Here is a 23763-nt window from a genome sequence, read left to right as displayed (position 1 = left end):
TCCCTCCTCAGGTGAGAGGCAGAGTCCCAAGAGCAGGCACTCCCTGCGCCCCGTCACCTCCCGCTCTTTGCCAAGGACCTGCTAGGGAGCCAGCGCCTCTGAAGCGGTTTTCCCGGGGCTGCTGCAGGTGGTGTCCACACCGCCTAGGTGGGTGGGGATGTGCTGCGTCCGAAGGAGTCGCAGCGACTCGCAGGTTTCTCCTGCCTGGCGGGCGCCTTGACTTGTTGTTTCCTGTTGAGAAAAGGAACACGCTCCTCTAGAGAAATAACCTTCACATCAAGGAGACACATGTAGCATAGAGAGGAAAAGGAAGATGACAGGTGATGCCGCCACTCAGAGACGAGGGGTGTTAAACTGGGGCTTGTATCCACCCAGTAGCTTGTTCCCTGCAGAGGGGTGCAGCGGAGGAGAGAGAGCACGGGAGAGAGATTCAAAGACAGACCTTTAGAAACAACTGTCTCTAGGGTCGTGGGTAACCGGCAGCTTTCTGGTGACTAAAACAGTCGAGACTGTGAAGGTGTTTTTGTTAACTCTTTCTTTCCATGGACAAATGTAATTATTGCTTGGTTATTTCTTAAGAAAAAACATCTCCAGAAATACAGAAGTTTTTTCAAGGGAGAACCGAAGTCACCGCTGCCCCTATCCACTCCCCAGTGTAACCACCCTTCCAAGAAACACTTAAAAGAAATCCATGGGCTCTGCAACGACCCCAGGGCAGCACAACTGGCCTGCTGACTGCCCCTAACTCCTCAGGATTTCCTGCCTCCCTTCTGCTCCCCCACTGAGCACCTGCACAGGCCCAGGCCCCCCAAGACCGCCTGCTGTCCGGCTAGTCCCAGCCTTGGCTCAGGCTCTGACTCACAGCGCCTTTTCTCACCCATTCCCTGCTGTTTGGGCAGAGCTGGTGGGAATTTCCAGGGCAGAAGGGAGGAGGACAGTGAGGACCCTGAGGTGCTTAGTTCTGGCCAGGCAGCTGCCTTTTTGCATTTCAGGTCACCACAGGAGATCTCACAAAGCGCAGCTGCCTTCAACTCCTAGGGAGTGAAGGGAGGGCTTCATGCTCTGCTACAACTTGCCCGCCTTGTTGAGGGTGGAAAGTGAAGAGAGCTTCCACCTCCTCCCCACGCGGAATTACCTGACCAGTCCCTGGGCTCTGGATCTCAGCTGCCCCTCTGGATTCCTCTGTGAGTTTCTTTTCCTTCACTCTAGGGAGGAGTGGCTGTTTCTCCATGCAGAGATCCAAGTCAAAGTCTTTTTTCTGTCTCCATTCCCTGGATGAACACAGATGCAATAACTACTCATTGTGCCAGGAAATCGAGGTCCAAAGAGGCTACGTGGCTTTGCCAATGTGAACCAGGAGTGGTTCACACACACAAGGGGTGGGGTGGGGTGGGGTGGGGGGGGTTGGGATGGGGGCGTCTCATGCTGCAAATCCATTGCTCTCTCCATGCAAATGGCCACTGAGGGCAAGAGAAGATGTTCAACGTCATTAGTCATTAGGGAGACCAACATCAAAATCACAAGAGATACCACTTGACGTCTACCAGGGCAGCTGTAATTTTAAAAATGGAAAATAAGAAGTGTAATAAGGATGTGCAGGAATTGAACGCCTCATACACTGGCTGGTGGGAATGTAAAATGGTGCGGACACCGTGTAAAGCAGTTCGGCACTTCCACCAAAAGTTAAACATAGAGTGACCACGTGACCAGCAAGTCCACTCCTAGACACGTATCCCAGAGAACTGAAAACATTCAAACAAAAACTTGTACGTCAATGTTTACGGCAGCCTTATTCACAAAGCCAAAATGGGGGAAGCAACCCAAATGTCCATCGACTGATGAATTTTTAAACAAAATATGCTATACCCTTACCATGAGTTTTTATTTAGCCATAATATGGAATGAAGTAGTGATACGTGCTGAAATACGGATGAATCTTGGAAACATTATGATACATGAAAAAAGCTAGACACCAAAGAACACACATTGTAAGATCTGATTCACGTGAAGTACCCAGAACAGGCAGATCTACAGAGAGAAAAAATCCACGCGTGGTTGCCATAGGGCTAGTGAGAAGGGAACGTTAGGAGGAAAACTTTTTCTCTACCGTCTTAGGTTCAACTGGCTAGGGGCCTGAAAATTAATTATCGGTAAATTAATAGGAGAAAAGTTTATTTACCATGAAGGAGCTTTCAGATGAAGAGGCTCCCTAGACGGCTAGAGATAGGGGTTTATATACCAACTTCGCAAGGGGGCTTGGTGGATCAGGACTTCAAAGGATGGAAGGGTCTGATGAGGCTTATTTACACCATCTTCTGGAATGTTCTCATGTCCAAGATCAGGCCTCCCTGATTAGAGACACGCCCCCCCCCTCGTGTGGGTGGGGTTGTGGCAGCTGTCTCTTATAAAGTTCTGCTTTAGCCAGATAAGGGCAGTTCAGAGAAGACTTATTTCTGCCTCTGTTGTAGCTCAGATGTTTTCAATTTGAAGTAATCTTTGTACCATTCAGGCCGGTTTCAGTCCCATCCCGAGAATAGGGAACGGCAGATAATAAGTATGGACTTCCTTTTGGGGGTGATGAAAATGTCCTAAAATTTATTGTGGTCACGGGCCCACAACTGTCTGAATATAGTAAAAATCAGTGACTAGTACATTTTAACATTGTGGATTATATGGTACATGAATAGCATATCAAAAATTTAAAAAGCAAGCCAACACATACATTTAATAAAATTTCAGTAAAAGGTAGATGGTACATTTTATAATGTGGGTGAATCAAGGTGAGAATAGTACAACCCACCGATCAACCCCCGTCTCCCCGGCCAGGGGAAACTTTTTGTTTCCCATCAAAAGTGTGGGAAACAGCGCGGGTGTTCTGATGTGATACAATTGACACTGTACAGTACAGCGCAATCTGATACTCCTGTTGTATCATATAGGGGTACAAAGCATCAAATCTAAAATGTGCCTGCTAAGGGACATTTCCCTGGTGGCGCAGTGGGTTAAGAATCCGCCTGCCAACCCAGGGGACACGGGTTCGAGCCCTGGTCCGGGAAGATCGCACATGCCGCGGAGCAACTAAGCCCGTGCGCCACAACTACTGAGCCTGCGCTCTAGAGCCCGCGAGCCACAACTGCTGAGCCCGCGTGCCACAACTACCGAAGCCCGCGCGCCTACAGCGCGTGCTCTGCAACAAAGAGAAGCCACCGCACGCCGCAACTAGAGAGGGCCTGCGCGCAGCGGCGAAGACCCAACGCAGCCAATAAATAGATAAATAAATAAATTTATAAAATGTTCCTGCTAAAATAACTGAGCCTGAATCTAACCATACCCAGAGATCTCACTACGGGTTATTCTGTTTCTACTGGAACATGTTCAGGACAGGATGCGTATAGAGTAACACTGAATGTGAGTAATTCTACAGGACAAATAATCTAGTCTTTTCATCAAAGGAATAGCAAAGAAAAAACGGGGAGGGGCTGTTATAGATGAAAAGAGGACTAAGTCCTATTTCAGCGAATGCTATGTAAGATACTTCTTTGGATCCTAATAAGAACAAATCAAATTTAAGAGAGATATTTAGGTCAAATAGATACATTGGACATGGATGGTTTCCTGTGGCATTAGGGAATAATTGTAATTTTTCTTAGATGTAATGACGGTATTTTGGTTATGTTTTTTTAAAGCCCTGTTTGTTATAGTTTATGTTACCGCAGAGTATGTGGAGGAAATAACTTCTTTGGATTTACACACGAAGTCGTAGGATATCTGGAATATGCTTTGGAGTATGCTAGAAAAAAAAAACAAATAAATCTTAAGTGGCAAAGCGTTGATTGTTGAAGCTCCTTGACCGACATACAGAATTCTGGATATATTGTCCTATCGGCTTTGTTTGAAATGATCCATGATACAGAGCTAAAAATATCCACAAAAGCAACTGTGCCAACCAACACTGATAAAGTAATCGTGTTTTGAGTATGTTATTGAGTAATATGGGTGAAAACACCAACCTAAAAGAGTTGATTCTGGTTGCATTTACAGAGCTGTAATCGGTTGTATCTCCAGTTAGGACTGGAAACAGGTGGTTTTTGTTTTAAGTACTGTAGAATTATCCAACCACTTCATTAAAGCGTAGGGTATCTATTTTTAATGATCTCTTGTGTGAGAATGTAAATACGGGGAGGAGATTCTGAAAGACGCACACTCTACAGGTGACAGGGTCAGCTCTGGGAATGGCATGAACATTAGGGCTGGTGGCCAAAGGTGACCTTCATCATTTGCTGAGCACCTACTATGTGCCAGATACTACTGTTCTTCGTGCTGGACATACAGACACGAAAGAGACCTAAAGTCCTTGCTCACATGGGGCTCACATTCTAGTGGGGGAGACTGAAAGGTAAGCTCAATAAGACCCACGTGTATTATAATGACACGTGCTGTGCAGCACACGAAGGCAGGGAAGGGGAATAGGTCTGGGGGAGGGATCTGCACCTGCAGGTAGGTTGTATGGAGAAGGCCTCACTGAGAAGGGGACATAGAGACCTGAAGGAAGAGACGGGGTGGGGTGGGGGGGACCTTGTGGACATCTGGGGGATGATCCTCTGAGGATCATATCCTGTGTGCCTCTTACTAATGTTATGCTGTTAAATCATTTAGACACTTACAAATAGTCATTGACCCTCCAGTTTTGAAGCAGGAGGCGCTGTGGTGTATTTCTGTCCGTTTGGAATTGGTCAGGGTTAGGGCCACAATTACCTTGATGAGGATATGGTTGAAGACCTTAGCCACTTTGAATAAATCGAGGTTCTAGCCATGCATACTAAGTGTGTGCTCCTATAAAATGGATCTTTTTGGAATACGTGTAGAGATTGGTCCCTCCAGAACATCTTGCTGAAGTGGCTCGGTCCACTTCTGTAAGTTGTTTATAGCTACGCGACTGACAGTGCTGAACAAAACCCAAACTGTCATTTGCCCCTTGGGCCAGGACGCTCATCCCTCGTGGAAATCAATCAGTTATAAGTGGGAGAACATTTCTGTATCTGTGGCTGTAGGGCTGACAGTTTATTTATTTATTTCACTAACCTCAGGGACAGTAGGTTAGGGAAGCAGAAAGGCTGATCCGGTATCTCTGACCACAAGCCTCAATGCCAGCAAATTACCATATGAAGTGACCAAATGGTCACAGTGGATTACGTCACAGTGGGTTTGCAGTATAAAGTCCAGACCATCTGTAGCTGTAGGCTTATTTCTCCTAAGGGTAGGCAGTGGCTGGATGGGTGTCTTTTGCAGAACTAGGAAAAGGCTGGTGTGTTTTTGTTTTGTTTTGTTCCTTTGTTTTTTACTTTTTTCATGCTGAATTCTTACTTAGGGAAATTAATCTGTATCTGTGGCCAAGGTATTCAACAATACTTTCTTTCCTTTTCAGGTCACAGTTTGGTAAGAAGATCCAAGGGCACGATCAACAGCTCGTGCACTGCCTTGGTGTGGACCCAGAGTTCAAGCACAGACGAAGATCAGACACTGACTTCACACTTCTGATAGGTACGCAGTACAGCCCTCAGTTGTGCTTTGATTCTGTTTCCCCCTTCTGTACAGTAGGCTCCCCTCTCAAGGCAGGTCTCTCACCGAACTTCCTCTTGTTAGTGTCTGGCTAGCACCACGTCCAGGTATACTCAGTCCCTGTAATTGTTCATCGTGACGATCAGGAGAGTTCTGCCTGTGAGATTCAAATATCAACCTATCTGGTAAGTTCCAACACCCCTGAACTCAGTTGAAACTCGAAGCCCAGAAAAGGCCATTATTTTACTAGAGCCGATTTCACACATCTGATAGGTATGGAACATAACTCCCAGGTGTACTTTGTGTTTTACCCCCTTGCTTTTTACAAAGGTGACTTTCTGAAATGTTTTAATCCAGTTTATACTGGTGCCATGGAGGCACGTTCTTCACGCTCAAGACTGAGCAAAGGCAGGGTTATTTCAGTAACCTGGGACCTTTTAAAGCTATAAAAAATAGCCCGACATTTTCATAAACCCTAGAGCTAGGAAAGAACTTGAGGGGAGCCTGTTTGTCCCCTGGATTGCTGAGAAAAGGACCTTCTGTCATCCTACACTGGAATCTCTGAGAAGGATGATGTGAAGCTTCTCATGTGAAATGTACCTTGCTATATAGCGCCTCCTAGTTTAAGAAGTTTTTTTTATACCGTATTGAAATCTCCATTGGTAAGGATCCAGCATACACTCATTTGTCGATTCTTTACAGGAGGAAAACTAGAGCTGTCAAATGCCAATTCTATAGTATTCTTCTGGTCTACAGCACAGGGCAGGCTCAGTAATAATGAAAGAGGAAATAGCTTATTATTGTTTATGATGTATTGTTCTTTTGTGATTTTAACAGTAATACACCCATAGGTGATTTAGAAAGTTATACAGGTTTGATGGGGGAGTCATAAGGGACTGTTTCCAGTAGTTGTGCTGGCTGATCACCTCTTATGGACCATACCATTGGCACGCTCTCCTGTTGATGTGGGTGAGCGGGTCAGGGTTCAGCAGACATTGGCTTCGTGTGCTGTATGCCAGCTTTTTATGACGATTGTGTTCTGTGAATCAGCAGTTGGGGCAGGGAGAGATGAGGGGACCAGAGACGGTAGTCAGCATCATAACCCCCTCATGACCTCATCAACCTGCCACCTCTGATCTGGAACACATCCTTGTACTTCTCCAGGTTTTGATATCTCTAACTAATTTCTGGGTAAATCCATGAAAAGTTCCTACATATTTATGGTCAAGGACCTTTTCGAGAAGCTGATGAATACTGTGGAAATTAATTTTTTAAAAATGCATATCTGTACATACATACACAAATTAGCAGCTACTTCAGGAAGTTTAAGGAAACCTATGGACCTCTCTTAAGAGCACCTAGACTTAGGGAGTTCACTGTCTCTTCCAATTTCACACATCTGTGGTTCTAGTGCCTTCCACCATTCAAATCATATCAGGCCCCTGCCTGAAGCTCTCCAATAATTTCCCATTGAAATTAGAATGAAAATATTTACCAAGCATGGCCAGCAATGAACAAGATCGGGCTGCTCTTTGCCCTGATCACTCAACCTCTTTTCTCCTTGGTTACTTTGCCCTAGACACACAGGTATGTTCCTTCTGAGCTTTATTAACAGGAGTATAATAGGCAGAAGATAAACTGCCCTGTTTACAGTGTACACCTTGATAACTATTGACATATGTTCCACCTGAGAGATGATCACCACACTCAGAATAATGAACACATCCATCACACCCAAAAAAGTTTTTGCTTCCTTGGTGTGTATAGTAATGACAACTACATTTTGCTCCAAAGAGGTTCTCTAGTTATTTATTTCATCCTTAACTAGGGGTAATTTATTATTAAGACAATTTCATATATATTAAGAAACATGTACCCAAAGTGTTTGAATGTTCCTGAGAAGTTCCTTTCTTTATGTAGTTGATATTTTCTGCCGTAGATCAAATGTTACTGAAGTGAAAGTTTTCACAGAAATCTTGAGTTAATGGGTGTTATTGTATATCCTCCCATTGCTGCTTTTGGTTTAAGGGTCATTTTGAGTCTTCGTCATTATAAATGTGGATTCACTGGCACATTTCCACCCATAATGAATCATGAAACAAATTTAATTTCTGTAATCATAAAAGTTAAAAAGTATTTGGAATCCTTTAAAAATGGTGAGAATGTGGTCAAAATATATTCATGAATACTTGGTTATGGTCCTCGACAAACCTAGTGTTAAATTCATTCAGTTAGCTAAGCGAAGTGTATGTAGTAGCTTATGCTCTATATGTGTACATGTCAGTTTCTGTTTAGTGTCAATTGACGTAAAAATGATAGTCGGCATAGTAAAATTATAGGCTTGCCACCTTTTGCCTGAGGGAACTGACATAATAATCTCTAATTGCTTGTGTTTAACCTTAATTGATTGTTTTGTGGACTGGGCAAAAGTTGAGGAAAATTGTTAACAACAGCAATGGAAATTTCCAAAAATGTTTAAGGCTTATTAAATATTGATATGATTATTTTACTCAATTTAATCACATTACATATACTCTCCTCTATCTTTTGTGAGACTTTCAAAATGTTTTTTCAGTTATACAGTACTTTACCTTTCTGGATCCATAACCACGTATATTGAATTATTGGTAGATATTGATTTTTTGGTAGTGCAATAGTGAAGCACTGTAAACAAGTGAAATGTCTATCAATTGGCAAGTGGTTAAAGAAATATATTATACAGCCTGACAAACTGTGAAATATGTGTTTGGGTTTCTTTGTGAACATATGCCTTCATTTCTATTGACGTATAATTTACTACTGTAAAACTCACTTTCAAAGTGTACAAAATTGAGTTTTGATAAATGTATATAGTCATGTAACCACTATCACAATCAAGATATGAAATATTTCTATGACCCCAGAAAGTTCTCTGGTTCCTTTCTAGTCAGTGATCTCACTCTACTTCCATCCCTTGGAACTACTGATCTAATTTCATGTAGTTCTGTCTTTTTTTAAAATAATATACATGGAATCATAACGTAATGATCCTTTTGTTTCTGGCTTCTTTCACTTAGCACAATGCTTTTGAGATACATCCATGGCATTGCATACATCAGTGGTTCATTCATTTTTATTGTTGAGAAGTATTCTAATGTACTGATATATGACAATTTGTTTATTCATCAGTTGCTGGACATTTGGATTGTTTGAAGGATTTGGTGTTTCTGAAAATCGTTACAGGAAAATTTTATATCTTCATATAGATTTGAGTTACAGAATAGAATCCATCTATTTCAACCTAAAGGATTCCTTTTAACATTTCTTGTAGGGAAGATTTAGTGGTAATGAACTCTCTCAGCTGTCGTTTGTCTTAGAATGTGTTAATTTCTCTCTCATTTTTGAAGGACAGTTTTTACCAGATATAGAAATCTCGGTTGACAGTTTTTTTCTTTCAACAACTTAAACACATCATCCCACTTCCTTTCGGCTTGCTAGATTTCTGCTGGCAAATCTGCTGATAATCGTATCCCTTTTAAGTGACAAGTTGCTTTTCTCTTGCTGCTTTCAAGATTCTGTCATTGACTTTAGACAGTTTGATTACAGTGTGTCTCAATATGATTTTCTTTTGTTTTATCCTACTTCAAAGTTCATTAAACTTGTTGGATTTGTAGGCTAAAATCTTTTATCAAATTTTGGAAATTTTCAGCCATTATTTCTACAAATAATCTCTCTGCCCTTTTAGCTTGCTATTTTTCTGGGACTGCCATAATGCATATATTGGTCTACTTAATGATATCTGATAAGTCATTTAAGCTCTGTTTACTTTTCTTTATTCCTTTTTCTTTCTATTCCTCAGAGTCTGTCATTTGTTTTTCCTAATAAAATAAGGTTACTATAATCTACTGTTCCTTCCTTATCACCTTTAACAGATGTAGAAGAAAAACACTAGCCTTTTTATATTAAAGTGATAAATGAAAGGAAATTAGATTGCTCAAAGGATATGTTTAGAAATAAGCAACCTAAATGATTTCCATTTCATTCCTTCACATTTCTCTTTCTTCAATAGGTAGTTCCTTGTAGAACTGTGAGATAGTTACCTCGTTCTATCTGCTGTGATCTCTAAAGTCACTCTTTTTGATAGCAACAAAATGGTATAACCTCTCCTCCTTTCTCTGTCTCTGCTTAAGTGACCCCACTTGGCTTCTTTCAATTTTCTAATTAGAAAATTTCAAATGATACTGCTACTTCATGCAGACTTGCTGAAATTTGAGTTTGCTTTTTCTTTCCATGTGAATGACTTACACAAATGCTTTTGAACAAATGCCAGCTTTATTAATATCTTAATGTTATTTATATCTAGATTTTCTTTCACTTTCATGAAAGCATAGCTGCAATTCTATTAGGTTCTACCAAAAGTTTCATTCCTTTTTCTCCTAGATCCTGTGAAACCTTAGTATAGTATTTCTCTCCTGCTGGTGGAAGAGAGAAGCACAAGACTAAAAGCTCTCTGGTTTTCAGCCTCTGATAGTAAGGTAAAGTGCTTACATACTCTGTCTCTCTAGAGTTTGCCTTGTCTTGGAGATAACCAAGTTTTCTATCATTCCATAAATTATAGAGTATCGTTGAAGTAACTTCAGGATTTTTTTTTTTGCTTTTTTCTCTGCTAGAGAAAATTCTAAGAGCATGAGTATATAATGTTTGCATGAAGTTGTCAAGTTTATTGATGAAAGAAATTTCATGCTTTTTGATTAATAGATCTTTATGCATCTAATATATGCACTCTTGCATATATTGCGCATTCTTGTTTTAAGTAGCACATTCAAAATTCCCTTTGAGGATCTTAGAATCCACTTAGTTTGGGGCTTGCATTGTTAGCAGATACCACAAGAATGGAGCAAATGATGACTATGTATCTGCCCTAGATTTCTGTATTTGTGTATTTTGGGAAAAGGAGCACTGAAAAATAACAAAGAAATTTCAGTGCTTGATGTTTTATTCTGATAACCAACATTTAAAATTAAAATGAAAGCATGTATGTTCTCCCAGTGGCTGCCTGCATGACTTCTCTTTTTGTGAGCCATTTAAAGTAGTAGTATAAAATAGTTAAAAGAAGTCATTAAAAAGTTTCAGTTTTGGGCTTCCCTGGTGGCGCAGTGGTTAAGAATCTGCCTGCCAATGCAGGGGACACGGGTTCGATCCCTGGTCCGGGAAGATCCCACATGCTACGGAGCAACTAAACCCGTGTGCCACAACTACTGAGCCTGCGCTCCAGAGGCCGCGAGCCACAACTACTGAAGCCCGCATGCCACAACTACTGAAACCCATGAGCCTAGAGCCCGTGCTCTGCAACAGGAGAAGCCACCGCAGTGAGAAGCCCGCGACCCGCAACGAAGAGTAGCCCTTGCTCACTGCAACTAGAGGAAGCCTGCATGCAGCAACGAAGACCCAATGCAGCCAAAAATAATAAATAGAATAAATAAATTTTTTTTAAAAGTCTCAGTTTTGTCATTAATTGGCTATAGCTTTAAGTAAGTATGTCATTTATACTCCTTGGATCTTAGTTTCTTCATTATCAACAGGGGAGGATAAGATTAGTGGACTTCTAAGAAGACTGCTTCCAGTTCATATATTTCAGATCTGCGTGATTCTGATTCTATGTGTGGTTACAGATTGTTTAGCTAATTTAAATTTCAAGCAGGAAGATTGAGTGCCTCTCTGCAAATGTACCAATGAAACATTTACAAAAGGAAATGTACCAATGAAACATTTACAAAAGGAAATTAGTTTGGAAACTGTTTGTGCAGTTACCAAACTAAAAAATAATGTGGAGAAAACTTTAGGAGGGGAGATGAGAGTGTGGATTCAGAGAAAACGTGGATAATAATCAAGTTGAACAAGCTCACATTGGAGGACCTCCATCTTCTCAGTGAACTAGCAAATAAGTTTATTTACTGTCCATGAAGGCTCTTTGGTAGTTTTGAAATTTAAATAGACTAGAAAAGTTTTGGATCAGCCTCTGTGGGGTCCAGGACTCAGGTAGGGATGAATAAAAAAATTATTAAGTATTATTTCAGGTTTGACCCCCCAAACACTATCATTATCCAGATTGCTCACCTGCTCTTTCCTCAAACTTGGATATGAATGACTTTTTATAATTTCCAAAAGTCAAATATACTCTGTGGATTAATATTTAGTAATAGTGAAAGTAGTTTTTATTGTTCTACAAACTCTAAAGACAATTCTAGATAAGAAGATAAACCACTTTTGGAAACAGAATTAGCATCATTTGGATGAGCGTGCAACCTTCTAAAATGACCTGAAGTGACATTGGCAACAAAGGTCAAGTAAGATAAATATTACCTTTTCTATAGCTGGACTTGAGCAGTGTTCATTCTACAACTTCAGGCTTGTTTGAATCTGTTTAGAGTCCTGACTGAGGCAGGGCCTTGGACAAGATACAATGGAAGGATGTCCACCATTCAGATGATCTCTCTGACTTAGCACTACAGTTTAACTTCTCACACTCCTACTTTTAACATTTTATATAAGTGTTTTGGTTAGCCATCTTAAGAAGAATGCATTTTTGATGTCCAATTTTGCAGAACACCTCTTTTTGCATGCTAGACAATTCACGGTGTGGTAGAAAGATTCTAATTTGTATTAATATGCATCAATTTGAACATTCTACAAGTGCAATCTCTTTTCAAGGTTAAATATAGTTAAGAAGTTGAATTGCTTGAGAACTTTATGATTTTTTTTAAAAAAGTACAGAGATTTCTGATATACCCTCTCACCCTGCTCCCAGTAAATATATTGAATTAGTATGATTCCTTTGTTACAGTTGATGAGCCAATTTAAATACATTATTTTTAACTAAAGTCCATAGGGTGCATTAGGTTCACTCTTCGTGTTGTACATTCTATGGGTTTTAACAAATACATGATGGCATGTATCTACCATTATAGACTCACACACAATAGTTTTACTTCCCTAAAAATCCTCTGTGCTCCACTTATTCACCCCTCTCTCCCCAACCCTGAACCCCTCACAATCACTGGCCTTTGAACAATCTGAATAGGTTTGCCTTTTCCAGAATGTTATATACTTGGAATCCTACACTATGTAGCTTTTTCAGTTTGGTTTCTTTCACTTAGCAATATGCATTTAAGTTTTCTCCATATCTTTTCTTGTCTTCATAGCTCATTTCTTTTAATCAGTGATTTCTTTTACTCTATTGTATGGATGTACCACAGTTTATCCATGCACCTATTGGAGGACATCTTTTTTAGGTCCCATTTTCTTATTCATTAAATTTAAATGTATGGTATGAAATATTAAAAAACCATACTAATTTCTAAGATCTACATTTCAACAGAAAAACATTAAAAATGTCCATGATAAATCAAGAAAAACTCCTTGGTCCACCCATTTTTTTCTTTTTCTTTTTTTTCCCAGGAGTGAAAATGGGTTTGTTTGCCTTTGGTTGGTGACATATTTCTTCATTATTACCACCACTAGTACTAGCTCTGCCCCCAATTGTCATGATAATAATCATGACTGAGGGTCTGAGATTTAATGCTCTATTTCATACATAATATTGTTTTGAGCTTTCGTGAAATGATATTATTAAGTGAACATCTATGGTGGTGATCACTGCAGGGAAATGAAGAATTCAGAGCTCAATCCTAAGCTTAAGCACTGAACCCAGGTGATGAAACTATATATTGTGTCATGTTACAGTAAGTTCTATGGTAGAAAATTATTTTGTTAGATGGAAGAAAAATGTGACCAGTAGCAGACTTTCTGGCAAATTAACACTTTAGTTTAAATAACTCTACAGATTTTATTTTCTAAGACAATAAACAATCAGGCATTAGTTTCTTAAACTACCCTGAATGTTTTGTGATAGAATGTATTACACAAGCAAAACTTTTGAGAGGAAATTTTCATGATGGTGTGAATAATTGAGCCATGGTATTTCCTTTCAAGAAGAAAATCCCGGGCTTCCCTGGTGGCGCAGTGGTTGAGAGTCTGCCTGCCAATGCAGGGGACACGGGTTCGAGCCCTGGCCTGGGAAGATCCCACATGCCACGGAGCAACTGGGCCCGTGAGCCACAATTGCTGAGCCTGTGCGTCTGGAGCCTGTGCTCCGCAACAAGAGAGGCCGCGATAGTGAGGGACCCGCGCACCGCGATGAAGAGTGGCCCCCGCTTGCCACAACTAGAGAAAGCCCTTGCACAGAAATGAAGACCCAACACAGCCATAAATAAATAAAATAAAATAAATAATAATAATTAAAAATTTAAAAAAAAAAAAAAGAAGAAAATCCCCATTTTAATGATTTCCCAAAACCCTCTGTAGACCTCTGAGAATCTGGACTACCATAATTTAATAACCTATAAACTTTATATATCCACCTTTGACAAAAGCTCCCATGTATACTTAAAATTTTCATCAGTGTCTGAATTTTACAGCTGATTAAGTACTGTCCTCAATACGTATTTGTTTCTTAAATTGGTCTGTTTCCACATTCGACTTAAAAGTTATGTCAAAAGTCACCAGTGAACCCCAAATGACCCAATCTAGTGGTCTTTTCCTAGCCTTTTTCTGTTTCATTGTATTTATAATGTTTTATAATTTTAATAAAGGTTTCATTTTTTCCTGTCCTCCTACTTCCCTTTTCACATCTCTGAGAAGTCATTTACTCTCCCTTTTACTTCCCAGTGTGGCATTCTCCAAGGTTCTGTCCTCAGCTCATGACAAATAATATGCATTCATGAGGAGATAGTCTGCTATAGTAGTAAGGGAACTAAATTAGGTGTGGGAACGGCATTAAAATCTTACTCATGTTTCACACTACCTGCATAAGCTTTGTTCAGTCACTTAAATCTTGGAGTTTCATTTTCCTTGTTCACAAGAAGTGAGATAAAACTTGCCCTATCTATATTACAAGGTGATAATAAGAATCAAAAAGGATAATACATGTAAAAACTTTGATAATATATTACTATGCAAATGAATATTAATTATGTTATTAGAAGACAGGTAGGTCATTGGCACTGTGAGACAGACTCTTTGTATAAAGCTAATTGACCCTCAAGGACCTCAAACCCATGACCTTGTATTAATTATCCATGTTTGAACCAACTTATAGGATAGTTGGCTAGCCATACAGAATAATTCTTCTTTGCATATGTTTATCATGAAATATAATTTTTCATCATTTTGGGGAAGTATTTCAGAAAGCCTTTGATGAGGGTGCCAACTGTCCTCACATTAGGGTGTTAGCAGAAGTAGTCATTGTGTAGAGTTTAAAATGCTTATGAAATATCTGACTTATCAAATATCTGACTTATGCATGTACTATTAAGCCTTTGAATGTTGATAAATAAGCAATGTATAATCTATAAAAAAACACAAATGTCTACTGTTATGAATTGTTTACTGTATATTTTATTACAGGCACTTAAACACTGAATTATTTATATTACAGGAGCATGAGCCCTCAGCTTGCTCGTAAATTTCAGGACCTCTTCTCCTGCATCCACAGGCAGATAGAGGGTCATCCTCATCAACAGCTCTACCAGCGCCACCTCTACCTAGAAGAGTTGCTCCTCCTCCTCCAACTACTTTACCTAGAATAAGTAGTAAACCATCACCACCACCATCACTTTTGTTGGAGGATCTCTTCCTCCAGGATTACCACCTGCTCTGTCTCATGGAATGAAGCAGAAATAAATGTATAAACTTGAACTCTATATATTGAGTCTTGAACTGCATGACTTGATTCTCCTTTGAGAGAAATCAACTCGTCAAAGGGAAAACTTTTAACTAGAGTTTTTCAGTATCTTCTGGCCATTGGTGGTCATTAGTGTGTGAAAACTGCATAGCTGTGTACAAGTATGGTATAATTTTAGAGAATATGACTCTTGACTCTTTAACTTTCCTTTGTGAGCTCACCATCTTATGTTCCTCTTTCAGTACAGTCTCTCAATAATTGAAAACTCCATAGAGAATATGAAATTCATCTAGAAGGCAAAGTAGAATTAATAAAGTGATGTAAAGATAATTGTATTAGTTTCCTAAGCCTGCCATAATAAATTCCTACAAACTAGATGGCTTCAAAAAACAAAGTTTTCTGTCAATTCTGAAGGCCAGTAGTCCAAAATCAAGGTGTTGGCAGGGCCACACTCCCTCTAGAGGCTCTGTTCCTTGCCTCTTCCAGCTTCTGATGGCTGTTGGCATTCCTTGGCCTGTGGCCACATCTCTCTCTGCTTCATATTCACATGACAATCCCCTCTGTGTATCTGTACACTTCTTCCTCTCTTTTATAAGGATACATGTGACTGCACTTAGAGCCCACTCAGATAATCAAGGATAAGCCCCTCCTCTTAAGATCCTTAAGTTAATCACATCTTTTGCCATATAAGGTAATATTCACAGGTTCTATGGATTAGGACATGGCCATGTCCTTTTGGAGACCACCATTCATCCCACTACAATAATACAGGAAATACATTCTCAAATTAAGAGCAATTTTGTTTCTTTTTACCATCTTTAACTTCAAATGGTATAACATTCTTAGATATGAACATAAATATTTTTTGTAATTGAGCCTTATTATCTTAGTTATTTTTGTACTTAGAGAATGTTTCTATTTATTTTTAAACTTTCAGATAGTGTGGAGTAGGTGATAACATTCTGTGGTGACAAAAACCTAATTGCTTTTATTTATTTATTTTTATACATTTATTTATTTATTTGTTTTTATTTTTGGCTGTGTTGGGACTTTGTTGCTGTGTGCGGGCTTTCTCTAGTTGTGGCGAGCAGGGGCTACTCTTCGTTGTGGTGCGCAGGCTTCTCATTGTCGTGGCTTCTCTTATTGTGGAGCACGGGCTCTAGGTATGCGGGCTCAGTAGTTGTGGCTCGCGGGCTCTAGAGCGCAGGCTCAGTAGTTGTGGCACTCGGGCTTAGTTGCTCCGTGGCACGTGGGATCTTCTCGGGCCAGGGATCGAACCCGTGTCCCCTGCATTGGCAGGTGGATTCCTAACCACTGCGCCACCAGGGAAGCCCCCTAATTGCTTTTAGATATGGTGATTGAAACGATCTTTCTCCTGAATATTATTTTACTTAATCATCATCAAATAATATAACAAAATTTACCATTTTAACCAGTTTTTAAGTGTATAATTCAGTGGCATTGAATACTTTCACAGTATTGTGCAACCATCACCACTATCCATTTTCTGAACATGTTCATCATCCTGAACAGAAACTCTTTACTCATTAAACAGTAACTCCCCATTTACTCCTCCCCTCAAGCCCCTGGTAACCACCATTCTACTTTCTGTCTCTATGAATTTGCCTATTCTAAGTACCTCATATAAGTGGAATCATATAATATTTAATAATGTTTGTCCTTTTTGTCTGGCTTATTTCACTCAGCATAAGTACTTATTCAAGCCCAGGGCTAGGTGCTACATGAGGACTGGATATCATTTGACTCTGAGCCATAACACTAACAAACCAACTTAAGAGTCAACTTCTAGGGGACTTCCCTGGTGGCGCAGTGGTTAAGAATCCACCTGCCAATGCAGGGGACACAGGTTCGAGCCCTGGTCCAGGAAGATCCCACATGCCGCAGAGCAACTGAGCCCACGCGCCACAACTACTGAGCCTGCACTCTAGAAGCCCCTGAGCCACGACTACTGAGCCCGCGTGCTGCAACTACTGAAGCCCGCACACCTAGAGCCCGTGCTCCACAACAAGAGAAGCCGCTGCAATGAGAAACCCGCGCACCGCAACAAAGAGTAGCCCCTGCTCACCACTAGAGAAAGCCTGCGCGCAGCGATGAAGACCCACTGCAGCCAAAAATAAATAAAACTTTAAAAAAAAAGTGTCAACTTCTAGAGGATACAATTAATCAAACAGCCACATGGACCTTCTAAACTAGTAATCAATAAAATGAAACCAGACTACAAGTAAATATTTGGATATGAAGCCAGAGATAGAGAAATCACTTATGGTCAATATGGTTCCAAATAGACAGTGGAAAGACCATATCCAAGATCAAATGTTGTACCAACAAAAGACAGCTGCCTTTGTTTCGAGAGCCTACCAAAGGATATAGGCTTGGTGATAAGGAAATGCTCAAATATAGGAACCCCAAAACAGCAAAAAGTATTCATCTGGAACTTCATGTAGCCATTGGCCTGTACATGGTGGTCAGTGTACGTGTCGAAACAGAAAGGGGGCAATGAATGTGGCCCATTGAGAGTAGAAACAAACCAAGAGACAAGGTAATGAACAAGGGGTTGACCTGCATCAGAAGAAAGACTTCCTTGATAAAAGGGACAGCAGTGGACAGTGTGAAAGGTGATATAAGCAAGTGTGCCAGGAAACCAAGGTCCAAAGAGGCTAATTGCTTTTGCCGTTATGAGCCAGGGTTTCACATGACAAATTCACACACATGGGGCTCTCATGCTACAAATCCATTGCTCTCTCCTTGCTATACATGGACTTTCTGATTTCATCTTAGGGTTGTCAGGGAGGAAGACATTTTCTTCTACTCTTCTAGGTTTTTCTGGCTGGTCTAAGAATTAAATTGGCATGAGACAGATTAATAGGAGAAAATCAAACAAAGTTTAATAACGTATTCATGGGAGGGATCCAGGAAAACTGAGTAATTCACAAAAATGGCTGAAACACTCACCTTTAATACCATCTTCAGCTAAAGACAAAAGAGGGTGTTAGGGGTAGTGGTTTGGGACTTCAAAGGGGAGGAAGGCAATTCACATGGAAATGGAAAAGCAAATGTTTGGTAAACAAATGTATGCTGGGCCAGGCAGAGACAGTGGGAGACAGAGAGGAATTGTAACAAACAGACTTTGCTAGGTTCCTCCCTGTCTACACACCTAGTTCATATTATAGTTATCTATGGTGATAGCTCCCTTCCTAGAATAGGTCCTCTATCCACATTCTTTAGGGGAAGGTCAAAGCTTCTTCCTGAATCTTTTCGTCTTGATTGTTTTCAGCTCGAAATAATCTGCATGCCAAAGAGACATTTTGGGGTGACAAATTTTGTTCCCCTACAGAGCGGAGACCAACTTGACCTGCAAACCTTCATAACACTTGATGCCTCTAGACTCCCAGCCTCAGCTCCAGCTCCAACTACCCTTCTCTGGGCTGGGCCAGTTTCAATGCCAATAAAGGCGAGCTCAGTATACTCTAATTCCTTTCTCAGCCACAGGCCAGGACCATCATGACCTGCTTTCTGACTTGCTTCTGTTCGCTCCAGTTTTGCCTTGGCTCAGGTTCTTTTCTTCTTTTTTTTGAAGATAAAAGGAAGCATCAAGTTAATGAAAACCTAATTTACATACTGTTCTGTATGGCATTCAGATTAATGGGAGAACAATGGATATAATAAGAAAATTATACAAGGATTGAATTTCACATGGATCATTTGATATTCTACCTGTGCTGTGAGCAAGTCATGTTGCATTAGATCAAATCCTGATTTTATTACGTTACCGAATATCCCATTGTCACATCCTCACCTTTTGCCTCTTCATTACAGGGATGTAATCGCAGGATGAACCCCTCAGAGCTTGTGTTCAACTGCCCGTTTGTGCCTATTTCACAATCTGCCATTGTTACAAGACACTCTGGTTAATAAGCAGATAATAGGATATGTAGATTGCATGTACCTGATGAGGACGGAAAAGTGTTTGGCTCAGGTTCTTGAAGATTACTTCCACTCAGTGTCTCCACCCCTGCCTGTGGATGGATTTTGATTTACAAGCTCAATATGAGGCAGGAGATAGATGGGCCCAGGGTGAGCAGCTGGAATTTGTTCCCTGTGGACCGATACTCCAAGATGAAGAGAGGCTGACCCCAGATAAGAGATAAAAGACCACATATTTCTCATTCTCGAAGTCAAGGAGACCTTCCTGACTATGAAGCTCCTTGGAGGTCAAAAGGGGAGTGATGTCAAGCTACCAATAGGCCTCTTCGCTGGAATCCATCTTGGCTAAGAGATGCATGCACACACGGGAGGATCCTGAGATGTACCAAATATGGACTCAGAACCAGACAAATCAAAATGATGGGCCAAAGGAAACCCGGAAGAAATACCCCATATAAGTGATTTAAACTACCACGAGGGCACGATTCTCTCTGAGTCCACCCGTGTGTCTATGCACATGTACAGTACTCTTTTTCCTCCTATTAAACACTTCGTTTCACTACTTTCTATCTTTGTGGGAATTCTTTTCGGCAAAGCCGAAGGGCCAGGGCCTTGTCACTGGCCACTGGTCTAGCGGCTAGGATTCAGTGCTCTCTGCCGCGGCCCAACCAATGGGCCCAATCTCTGGCTGGGAACCAAAACCCCGCTTCAAGCCGCTGCAGGCTGAGGCCACCCGAGATCAAATACTCAGTGCATCAAGCTCACTCCCTTGGCCCCTACATCTCCTGGAACTCCACAATTCTCTCTGGCCTTCTGGTAAGGCAGGAGAGAGATGGGCTCCAGGTTAGACATTTATAATCAGCCTCCTGTTTATACTTCGAGATAGAAATAACAACAGGAACAGGGTAAATAGCTAGACTGTGTCTCCTGTGGACACTTTAAGATAACAGTAATGGCAGGGGCAGAGAGGGGCTAAGCCCTGCTTGGGCAAAAGGTCAAGAGGTCACATTTCTCATCCTTGGGGTCAGGGAGACCTTGACTGCACATGCACAGAAAGGCTCCTCGGGGGTCAAAAAGGGAGGGGACACCAGATCAATAATAAGTTTTGCTAACTTCCCAAAGGTCCTCGCGCTGAAATCCATCTTGGCTAAAGGATGCACGTGCACATAAGGGAGGGGCCTGAGACAAATCAGCTATTGGGTCAAAACAAGACGAATGGCCAGAGGAAAACAAAGACCTGGAAGACTGCCCCCTTATAAACGATTTAAACTTGCCAAAGGCGTGACTTTCTCTGAGCTCACCTGTGTGTCTGTCAGCATGTACTCTGCTTTTGTAATAAATACCTTACTTTCCTCTCTACCTTCTGTCTTTTTGTAAAAATTTTTTTCAAGGCAGACAAGAACTGGGGCACAGACCCTAGCCCTTGGCCCTCGTGGTCTAGTGGTTAGGATTCGGCACTCTCACCGTCAGGACTAGAGTTCTATCTCTGGTCAGGGAACTAAGGTCTCACTCCAAGTTGCTGCTCATTGCTGTCTCCCCGAAATCACTGGGATACAAATCCTGGCCCCTTCATGCTTTGCTGCACCCTTGTAGGAGGCAGGGGAGGCCTAGGCTGACAAATACTGTTCCTGAAATCTACGTGCTCACCAATTCTGCTCTCAGAATCCTGCTGCCTGAAATGTATCCCATCACGATTTCAAGACAAATACCCACACACATGGTCATATGTAGTTAGGATTAAAGGGAACCTCAGCTTCAAGATCAAGTCAAAATCCTTCCCAGATGAAGACTTTTATTTTCCTACTAAAGGCAGACCATTTCCCAAAAGTTTAAAGCGTTCCTTGCCTTCAGTTCAATTTTAAATAAGCAAGTTGCATTATGCAATTTAGCCACTAGATGGCAGGACCTCTTCAACCTGAGTATAACACTAACTGCTCAGAACATCTCCAGGTGGTCACAAGGGGGAGCCCCAGACAAAGCAAGAGGAATTTACCAGGTTTTGGTGAAAGAAGCTCTTTCCAAGCGTATCTTTATCTTGATAATGATGTTAGCAAGTATAATTTTGATCACCTACTTTGTTTCCACATTGATAAATCTCTCCTCTTTACATCCTCTCTCCACATTTAGGAACTCTTTTAAGGAAAACCACTTTAATCAGGAAAGAAAATCTGAGACTTTTTATGGAAATACAGGGCACACACAGAGGCTCCACTTTTGTTGAAAATGTATTTCAAAGGAAGTCTCTAGGAATCCTCAGCAAGCTTGCTCTGAGCACAGATCCTTTCAAACACAGAAAAACTGATCCAAATTTCACTCAATTATTCACAGATCTTTAAAATTAGTTTCATGCTAAGTACTTTGAGCTCTTTCCAAGGGTGAAGTAGGTGTGTTGCAAAATTATTTTCCTCTTTTTAGAAAATAAAGCCAGCTCTGAACAGAAGCTTTCAGAGCAATGGTATGGTTCTACCAAGTCTCATTTTCCTCTACCACAAGGGCAGCGTCTCAGATAAGAGCTGCATCTCTAGCCTTGGTCCTGGAACAGAGCCACATGACAGATACACAGCATGAGCAAAAACTAATCTCTTGTTATTATAAGCCACTGAAATTGGGGAATTATTTGTTACCACAACATAATCTAGCCTAAACTGATTTATACAGTGTATCATAGGAAGGACTCTGGCCTGGTTTTGATGACATGCTCTGCTTAAAACCCTTCAAGGACACTCATGCGCCTACTGGAGTCCAAATTCCAGCATGTAGTAGTTATAAAGGTCCTTTCTGATATGGTCCTACTTGTCTCTCCAGCCTCATTTCCTGGGACTCCCCTTTATATTCCACATTCTAACCATACTGGCCTATTTTAAGATTTCTCAGCGCATAATGTTGGCCTTTAACTTCATGTATTTGTACATGCTGGTCTTCATAAAAAGAATGTTATTCTTCCTATCCCACCCCAATCAACCCAAAATGTCTATACTTCCTTCAAGAATCCACTTAAACAGAATTTGCTCTGTGGAGGCTCATATAAACCTGCCTCCATTAAACACAATTGGTTGCTCTTTCCTGCACCACAGGATTTTGAACATCCTCTAGCAGCCCTTACCTTGCTATTCTGTAAAAATTTACATTTATCTTTCCAACTTTTCTTGAAAGAAAAGACCTTGTCTTATTCATCTTTGGAGTCCAAGAATCTAATGCAGTGCTTGGCACATAATAGAGGATCAATATAAGTTTATGAAAAGTGCTAACATACAGTCTTTTTCCAGCAAAGTTGTATACAAAAAGATGAGACAGGCCCTTCTACCATGTTAAAAGATAATACAAAAAATCTAATCTATTCCACTCTTATTTTGCTTCCATTTTCTTTATCAAGAATAATCCTCCATATTGGAAAGAGCAGAACACGTATGGTTAAGAGGAAACTGAAGCCTGAGATAGAAGAAAAGATAATAAAAGAGCATCTAGTAGCTTTTTAGTGTTCAAATCTCTATGACCAGATAAATTATAGCCTAAGACATTGAGATCTCCATGATATCTCACGGAAAATACAAGAGACACTAAAAGACTAGAAACAAGAAAATTCTATTGCAATTTTCTCAATTTCAAATGATAAACAAAAGACCAGATTCTAAAAACTACAGATTAAGAATTTAACAAGGTTTCTCACACCATATACAAAAATAAACTCAAAATGGATTAAAGATTTAAATATAAGACTCGAGGGACTTCCCTGGCAGTCCAATGGTTAAGACTCCGCACTTCCAATGCAGGGGGCGCGGGTTCAATCCCTGGTCAGGGAACTAAGATCCCACATGCCACGCAGCGCAGCCAAAAAAATAAAATAAATATGACTTGAAACCATAAAACTTCTAGAAGAATACATAGGCAGTACACTCTTTGACAGTGGTCTTAGCAATATTTTTTCGGATGTCTCTTCAGGCCAGGGAAACAAAAGCAAAAATAAACAAACGGGGCTATATCAAACTAAAAAATTTTTGCACAGCAAAGGAAACTATCAACAAAACAAAAAGACCGCTTACTGAATGGGAGAAGATATTTGCAAGCAAAATATCTGATAAGGGGTTAATATCCGAAATACATAAAGAACTCATGCAAGTCAATATCAAAAACAAACAAACAACCCAATTAAAAAATGAGCAGAGGGACTTCCCTGGTGGCACAGTGGTTAAGAATCTGCCTGCCAATGCAGGGGGACACGGGTTTGAGCCCTGGTCCGGGAAGATCCCACATGCCTTGGAGCAACTAAGCCTGTGCACCACAACTACTGAGCCTGCGCTCTAGAGCCCGCAAGCCACAACTACTCAGCCCGCATGCCACAACTACTGAAGCCCACGTGCCTAGAGTCCGTGCTCCACAACAAGAGAAGCCACCGCAAAGAGAAGCCCATGCACTGCAACGAAGAGTAGACCCAGCTCGCCACAACTAGAGAAAGCCCGCACCCACCAACAAAAACCCAACGTAGCCAAAAAATAGAGAAAGAAAGAAATTAAAAAAAAAAAAAAAAGGTCTGAGGACCT

General features: G+C 40.8%; 1 long non-coding RNA gene across 2 annotated transcripts in view; it reads left to right on the top strand.

Moving 5' to 3' along the window:
• Positions 1-22610, top strand: part of LOC309652103 — an 81461-nt gene extending 58851 nt beyond the window's left edge. The window contains exons 2-4 of one of the 2 annotated variants that reach the window (XR_014258574.1): positions 12-5541; positions 9979-10073; positions 15035-22610. This is a non-coding gene — a long non-coding RNA (uncharacterized lncRNA). The remainder of the gene's footprint in view (positions 1-11; positions 5542-9978; positions 10074-15034) is intronic. The other variant, XR_014258575.1, reaches the window with a different exon arrangement.
• The last annotated feature ends 1153 nt before the right edge of the window (positions 22611-23763 follow it).

This window comes from Balaenoptera physalus (genome assembly GCF_965194825.1).
Source record: "Balaenoptera physalus genome assembly, chromosome: X".
NCBI lineage: Eukaryota > Metazoa > Chordata > Mammalia > Artiodactyla > Balaenopteridae > Balaenoptera > Balaenoptera physalus.
The sequence above is the reverse complement of the archived record's forward strand: the minus strand, read 5'-3'. Positions and strand labels throughout refer to the sequence as shown.